Raw genomic sequence first — 7656 nt, forward strand, 5'->3', positions numbered from 1 at the left:
ATCCAGTATGTTCATTTTTCTCCAAACATACAGCTACAGGCTAGCTCCAAAGTAAAGACTGCAGTAAAGACAAGAGGAGCATCCACTAATTAAAGGGGTGCAGGGGAAGGCTCTGCAAGGATCACTGTAAGAGCTTTGGATCCTCATTGGCTGAGAGAGGGAAACCTGCTAAGAAAGTTGGATGTCTTTGGGGTAACAATAATGATGTCCAATAAGACTTGGTCAACCTGGCTGGAAATTCCACAATCAACATGTTCTAAACAACAGCCCCAAGTTGGGGGGATTTCCATCACTTTGAAAACATCATTACCCTTACAGTGTAGGCAGAACAGGTTGGACCTGATCTGCCTGCGTGTTACTGCAATCTGGCTTGGCATGGGATGATACCCAAGGACATGGAATGCCAGGAGTAACTCAGCCCCATGGCGCAGAACTACACACACACACACACACACACACACACACTCGACACCCCACACTCCAACTCATACTCACTGCATCCCACACAAAACCAGCACCATCACACACACACACACACACACACACACACACACACACACACCATCGCATTCCTGTGTGCCCAGTCACACACACAGGGAGTGCCCCCTCGCATTCTCTCACTTCCCCAGTGTGCCCGGCCCACACCCCACACTGCCAGCAGACTGCAGCCTAGCCTGGAACTGGAAGCTGGTGCGGACTGGTTTTTGTTGTATGTAACAAAGCCCATGCACCCAGGTGCCCCGCTGGATCGGCTCCATCCATCTCTCCCCGCCCCCATCCACGAGCTCCCAGAACAAGAGAAAGCTCAGCTCTGGGACATGGATGCGGGGAGTGGGGGTGCACAGAAAGCGAGCTTGAGGGGTGGGCGGTGGGGGCAGGACTCCGAGCAGCTCGGGGGCTCCTTCGCCACGACGCCGGAGGGACGGCCACTGGCCAAAGGATCAAGCTACCCCCTGGCACCCCGTCTATTCATAGAAAAAGACCCAACGCGGAGAAATCGTAGACCCCGGCGCCCGCCGCGTGCCCTCCCGGTGGCTCCGGGAGCCAGGGACGCTCCAACTGCCCGCAACAAAGCGCCCCCAGCACAGACCTGTTCCAGGCTCTTGGCGGCCCAAGCGCAGGCAGCCGCTGCTGAGGGTTCTGCCCTTCGCCGCCGCGGACGGGAGGAGGAGCAGGAACTGGGGGAGGAAGGAGGACGAGAGGGGAGAGGAGACGGTGTAGGCGGTGGCGAGAGGAGGAGGAGGCGGCGGCGGCTGCGTCTGCCGCCCAAGCCGAGGATGCTCCGGCAGGAGGCAGGGACGGGCGCGCGGGGCGTGGGCTCACGTGTGCCCCGCGGCCCCGGGATGCGCGCGCGGCTGGGCGTGTGAGAGTATCTGGGTGGATTTTGACTGTGATTATTCGGAATTCCGACCTAGTCTGGAACTTGTGGTTCCTGCAGCCAGGCGGAAGTGAAACCCTTTCACTCTCCCAAGCCTGATTGTGCAGATCGGGTGATGGGGGTGGGGTGGGGGGGGTGAGGCAGCGAGGGCGGGGAGAGAGGCTTCAGTACGAGGGCTCAGGGCCTGTCGTCCACGCCTGTACCTCTTCTTTCAATGTTTCTAGGCACTGGTGGCTTGCGTCTGCACGTATCTCTGGAAAGCCTTCCGCCAAAAAGAATAACAGAGAGAGACCCAAAGACTCAGGACAGTCACCATCCACACCACATTGTATTGAGTGAGCACCCACACTGCTCAGCCAGCTGTCTCCACTACCCAGAAGACAATTTTCTGTTCTAACTTGGAATTGACTTTCATGAGTTTGAGGTGCCTATAACTTTGCACAGGATCTACCTCCATTCCATTTTTCCTCCTGTCTCTGATGTTATTGCAGTATCTCTGCATTTGTAACCAAGGTGGCATCCAATCAGTCCTGTACTTTCTAGTCTGCTTACTTAGGCAGCATTATCCAGGTCCCCGGCTTCACTGGTGTCAAGGAGTCTTTTATTTATTTTTTTTAAATCTTTTTGTAGAGTTTATGTTCTCTAATTTATTTTTTTTTATTGGTGTTGAATTTACCAACATACAGAATAACCCCCAGTGCCCGTCACCCAATCACTCCCACCCCCCGCCCTCCTCCCCTTCTACCACTCCTAGTTCGTTTCCCAGAGTTAGCAGTCTTTACGTTCTGTCTCCCTTTCTGCTATTTCCCACACATTTCTTCTCCCTTCCCTTATATTCCCTTTCACTATTATTTATATTCCCCACATGAATGAGAACATATAATGTTTGTCCTTCTCTGACTGACTTACTTCACTCAGCATAATACCCTCCAGTTCCATCCACATCGAAGCAAATGGTGGGTATTTGTCATTTCTAATAGCTGAGTTATATTCCATGTATTCAAGGAGTCTTTTAATCCTTGTGCCACTCCCTCTCTAGGACTGGGATTTTCAGTTTAGATGAGAACCAAGACTGGTTTCCTGGAGGTCACATAATTGAAGATCATCATGGATCCAGCTGGAGACCCCATTTGGGTTTGGGTCCCTAAAGCTAAAATAAGGGGAAAGCCATTGAGAAGCACAACTTTTCCCCATGATTCACTCCTTGGTGAAACCCTTGTTTAGAGCTCTGCTGAAAGTCTTCCTGGTGGCAACTTTTTGAGCATTTTACTTCATCTTGCCAGTGACTTAGGCTTGCTGAGTACTTTGGGATTTATAAAGCACTTCCTTATAATGGGATCCCTACCATATCATCTCTGTGAATTAAGCAAGAAAAATATCATTATTTGTATTTTGCACATGAAGATTCAACCAGATGAAGTGGTTTTGCCTAACATTGCAGGCTTAAAAATGGCACATCCAGAATTGAGACCCAGATCTTCAGATTCCCAGGCCAAAATTCCTTTTTACAATTACATCTTAGAAAAAATAAAATTCATTTATTGATCTCCATGTTGGAGATAAATGGTTTAGTGCCTTTGCTAAGTTGAAATTGTTAACTAAAATATTTTGAAAAGATATTTTCAGTTAGATCAATACATTCAGGTGCAGCCCACAGATTAGTGGGCAAAAATGAGTCAAAGACTTTAAGGCCTCAGTTTCCAATCATCAGGCATAATTATTCCTTTGATTCTGTTGCCAGCTACTGCAAGCAGAATTTGAAATGAAGGTATAGAAAGGACAATAGAAATAGGGTTTGTTTTAATTTCCTGGGGTGATAATCTTGTGAATGTTTCCCCCACAAACTAGATCTGTGTCCTCTAACTCATGGGAGTGAATCATTGTTTGCCACCGGGGTGGGGAGGGGAACCTGTCTCCCACACAGCAGCCTGGGCAGTCCCAAGAGCGTGCAGATGGATATCCAGCAAAGTAGGCTAATGCAGGCAAAAAACTGCACTCTGGAGTCAGGCATACCTAGCTTGAAAATCTTGGGGAATAACTCCACATATCAACAACCCTATTGTAAAATAGGTGTAGAGGTGTGAGAACAAAATGCAGTGACTCAAGTGCCAGGGATATACAAGGTTTCATAAATGATAGGTATTATTATTCGAGAAAAGTGACAATTGCATTCATGGGTCTTTCTCCATTAAAGGCAGAACTCCTTTTATTACTAGTAGGACCTTGACATTGAGTTAAGGCAGAGAGAGATTTATTTTCCCCAGGATAGGAAAGATCAAGTGCAGATGATGAGAGGTAGGCATGATAGACAAATAGAGATGAGGGATTCTCTGTTAACTACTGAGGCCCAGCATGGAACTGAGAAGAGAAGAGGATGATGAAGAGGCCATTTAGGACTGGGCAGAGGATTGTGATCTAGATTCTTGGTTCTCAGAATGGGTTGAGAGTACATGCCTTCTAGCCGTTTTGTAACAATGTACATGATTTACTCAAAGGGACGTTTTGGCTCCTTAAAACAAATTCCTATTTATCAAAAGACCTAATAAAGAACTGCATCCAGAATGTATCAGAAATACCTGCATCTGACATTCAGCTCAGTACTCCCTGTTCTGATTTGGTACCAAACAGAGACTACCCTTGTCTGAGCCTTGCCAAGCACAGGGAGGTTGAGTCACAACAAAGAGCCAAGATGCAGAAAAATTGTGAAGGACATGAAATCTGTCTCTGACACCCTTCCAGTCTCTGTATTGCATGCTTTCCTTCCATCTTCTAATATCTGGACATCAAAATCCCTGCCTTTTCCAACCAGGAAAGAGTGACCCGACCTCTTCACTTATAAGCAGGTACCTTTGTGCGCTTCTCTTCTCACAAGGAAGATAAGAGGGCAGAGACAACGCTAAGCCCAATAAAACAGATCACTGATGTTATATAAAAGTTCAGGCATTCGGTGTAGTAAAAATACCTTGCGTGCCCTCAAATTATTCTGTTTTCTCGTCACAAATTATTTTTTCCCTGATAACCAGGTCAAATAAGACAAACATTCAGAGTGGTCTGTGTGATGCCAGGCACCTAAAACTAGAAATGAAATTAGTTATGAGACTAGACTGGGGGTTGTGGACAGAGTCCAGGTCGCTCCCTGAAACTTTTTATTATTATTATTGTGGCAGGAATATTTATTTATTTATTTATTTATTTATTTATTTATTTATTTATTTATTTATTTATGAGAGACACACACAGAGAGAGGCAGAGACATAGGCAGAGGGAGAAACAGGATCTCTGCAGGGAGCCTGATGTGGGAATCGATCCCAGGACCCCAGTATCACACCCTGAGCCAAAGGCAGATATTCAACCACTGAGCCACCCATGTGCCCCTTTTTGATTTTTTAAAGATCTCATTCATTTATTTGTCAGAGAGAGAGAGAGAGAGAGAGAACATAAGCAGAGGGAGTGGCAAGTAGAGGGAGAAGCAGACTCCCTGCTGAGCAAAGAGCCTGATGTAGGACTCAATAGCAGGACCCTAGGATCATGGCCTGAACTGAAGGCAGACACTTAACTGACTGAGCCACTCAGGCGTCCCTGTGGTAAGAACATTTAATGGGAGATCTACCCTCTTGACACATTTTTAAGTGTACAATATCCAATTGTTAACTAGAAGAGCAATGTTGTACAGCAGATCTCTGGAATTTAGTCATCTTGGTAACTGAAAATTTATATCCACTGAATAGCATTTCCCCCTTTCCCCTTCACCCCAATCCCTGGCAACCATAACTCTCCTTTCTGCGTCTATGAGTTTGACCATTCTAGATACCTTATATAAGTGAAATCATGCGTTATTTGTCCTTCCATGACTGGCTTATTTTGCTTTGCATGTCCTCAAAGTTAATCTGTGTCCCATATGGCAGGATTTCCTTTTTTTTTTTTTTTTTGAGGCTGAATAATATTCTGCTGTATGCATAGCCCGTTCATCTATTGATGGACATTTAGGTTGTTTCTGCATTTTGATTAATGTGAATAATACTGCAATGCACACAGGAGTGTAAGGATCTCTTCAAGATTGTGACTTCAGTTCTTTTTGATAAATATCCAGAAGTGGATTGCTGTAACTTTTTGAGGAAATGCCACATTGGTTTTCATAGCAGTCATACAATTTATATTCCCACCAACAATGTACAAGGGTTCCAGTTTCTCCACATTCTCATCAACATTTACCTTTTGCTTTGTTTTGATATTTTCATTTTCATTTTGGTTTGACAATAGCCATCCCAACAGGTATCAGGTGATATCTCATTGTGGTTTTGATCTGCATTTCTCTGATGATTATGACGTTGAGCATCTTTTTATGTACCTCTTGGCCATTTGTATCTCTTTGGAGAAATGTCCACTCGGGTCCTCTGCACATTTTAAAATTAGGTTGTTAATTGTGGTTATTTGCTCTTGAGTTGTAGAAGTATCTTCCATATTTTGAATATTAACCCCTTATCAAATAAAGGATTCACAAATATTTCCTCCCATTCTGTAAGTTGTCTTTTCACTCTGTTAATTGTTTCCTTTCCTGTACAGAGGCTTTTAGTTTGATTCAGTCCCACCTGTCTCTTTTTGTTTTATTAATTATTATTATTATTATTATTATTATTATTATTAGTTTTTGTTTTTGTTTTTGTTGCCTCTACTTTTGGTGTTATATACAAGAAATCATTGCCAAGACCAATGTCATGAAGCTTTTGCTCCATGTTTTCATTCTAAGAGTTTAATAGTTTCAGGCCTTATGTTCAAGTCTTTAATCCATTTTGAGTTGATTTTTAGGCATAATACATGATAAGGGTCCAATTTCCTCTGCATGTAGATATCCAATTTTCTCAATACCATTTGTTGAAGAGACTATCTTTCCTTATTGTGTATTCTGGACATCCTGTGGAAGATCAGTTCACGATACATGCATGAGTTTATTTCTATACTCTGTTCTGTTCCATTGATCTCTATGTCTGTCTTCATACCAGTACCATACTGTTTTAATTGCTGTAGTTTTATAATATAGTTTGAAATTAGAAAGTGTGATGCATCCAGATTTGTTCTAGTGCTTTGTGTTTCCATATGAATGTTAGGATTGTTTTTTCCAGTTCTGTATAAATGCCATTGAGATTTGAATCTGTAGATCACTTTGGATAATATGGACATTTTAACAATACTGAGTCTCCTAATCTATAAACATGGGCTATATTTCCATTTATTTATGTCTTTTTAAATTTCTTTCGTTAATGACTTGTAGCTTTCAATGTACACATTTTTTACCTCTTTGGTTAAGTTTATTACTAACTCTTTTATTCTTTTCGTAATTATTGTAAGTGATATTTTTTTCTTAAATTCTTTTGGATAGTTCATTGCTAGTGGGTTGAAATGCAATTGATTTTTGTATATTGATTTTTGTATACTGCAGTTTTCCTGAATTTGTTTATTAGTTCCAACAGTTTGGGAGAGTTTTTAGGATTTTCTACATATAAAATCATGTCATCTACAAACAGAAATAGTTTTTCTTCCTCCTTTCCAATTTGGAAGCCTTTTATTTTTTGACCTAATTGATCTGACTAGGGTTACCAATATTATGTTGAATAAAAATGGTGAGAGTGGGCATACTTGCCTTGTTTCTGATCTTAGAAGGAAAGCCTTCAGTTTTTTACCATTGAGTGTGATGTCAGCTATGGACTTTTCATACATGTGCTTTATTATGCTGAGGTGATTTCCCTCTTTTTGTTTCCAGCTTTATTAAGTTATAATCAGCAATAAATATTGTATGTATTTAAAGTATAAGATGTGATGTTTTGATACAGGTTTACTAGATGAAATTATTACCACAATCAAGCCAATTAAAACACCTATTGGGATGCTGATCTGACTCAGTTAGAAAAGCATGTGACTCTTAATCTTGGGGTGGTGAGTTCAAGGTCCATGTTGGGCAGAAAGCTTACTTAAAAATAAATCTATCAATACACACAGTTATTTTTTTTTGTTTGTGTGTGGTTAGAACACTTAATATCTACTCTCTTAACAAATTTCAAGTATACAATACAGAATTATTGATGGTAGTCACCATGCTATACATTAGATCACAAGAACTTATTCTTCTTGCATAACTGAAACTTTGTATCCCTTGACTGAGATAATTTCCTACTATTCTTACCTTGTGATGAGGTATTTTTTTTTATTGTGAAAGGATTTTGAGTTTTGCTAAAGTTTGTTAAATGCTTTTCTCTGCATCTATTGAAATGATCATGGGATTT

General features: G+C 42.1%; 1 protein-coding gene across 4 annotated transcripts in view; it reads right to left on the reverse strand.

Moving 5' to 3' along the window:
* Nucleotides 1–1365, reverse strand: part of PAK3 (p21 (RAC1) activated kinase 3) — a 263447-nt gene extending 262082 nt beyond the window's left edge. For 3 of the 4 annotated variants that reach the window (XM_077888028.1, XM_077888025.1, XM_077888026.1), the window contains exon 1: nt 1091–1365. The gene's annotated coding sequence lies outside the window, so the exon portion shown is untranslated. The remainder of the gene's footprint in view (nt 1–1090) is intronic. The other variant, XM_077888022.1, reaches the window with a different exon arrangement.
* Nucleotides 1366–7656: the final 6291 nt, after the last annotated feature.

The sequence above is a fragment of the Canis aureus genome, chromosome X, assembly GCF_053574225.1.
Source record: "Canis aureus isolate CA01 chromosome X, VMU_Caureus_v.1.0, whole genome shotgun sequence".
Taxonomy (NCBI): domain Eukaryota; kingdom Metazoa; phylum Chordata; class Mammalia; order Carnivora; family Canidae; genus Canis; species Canis aureus.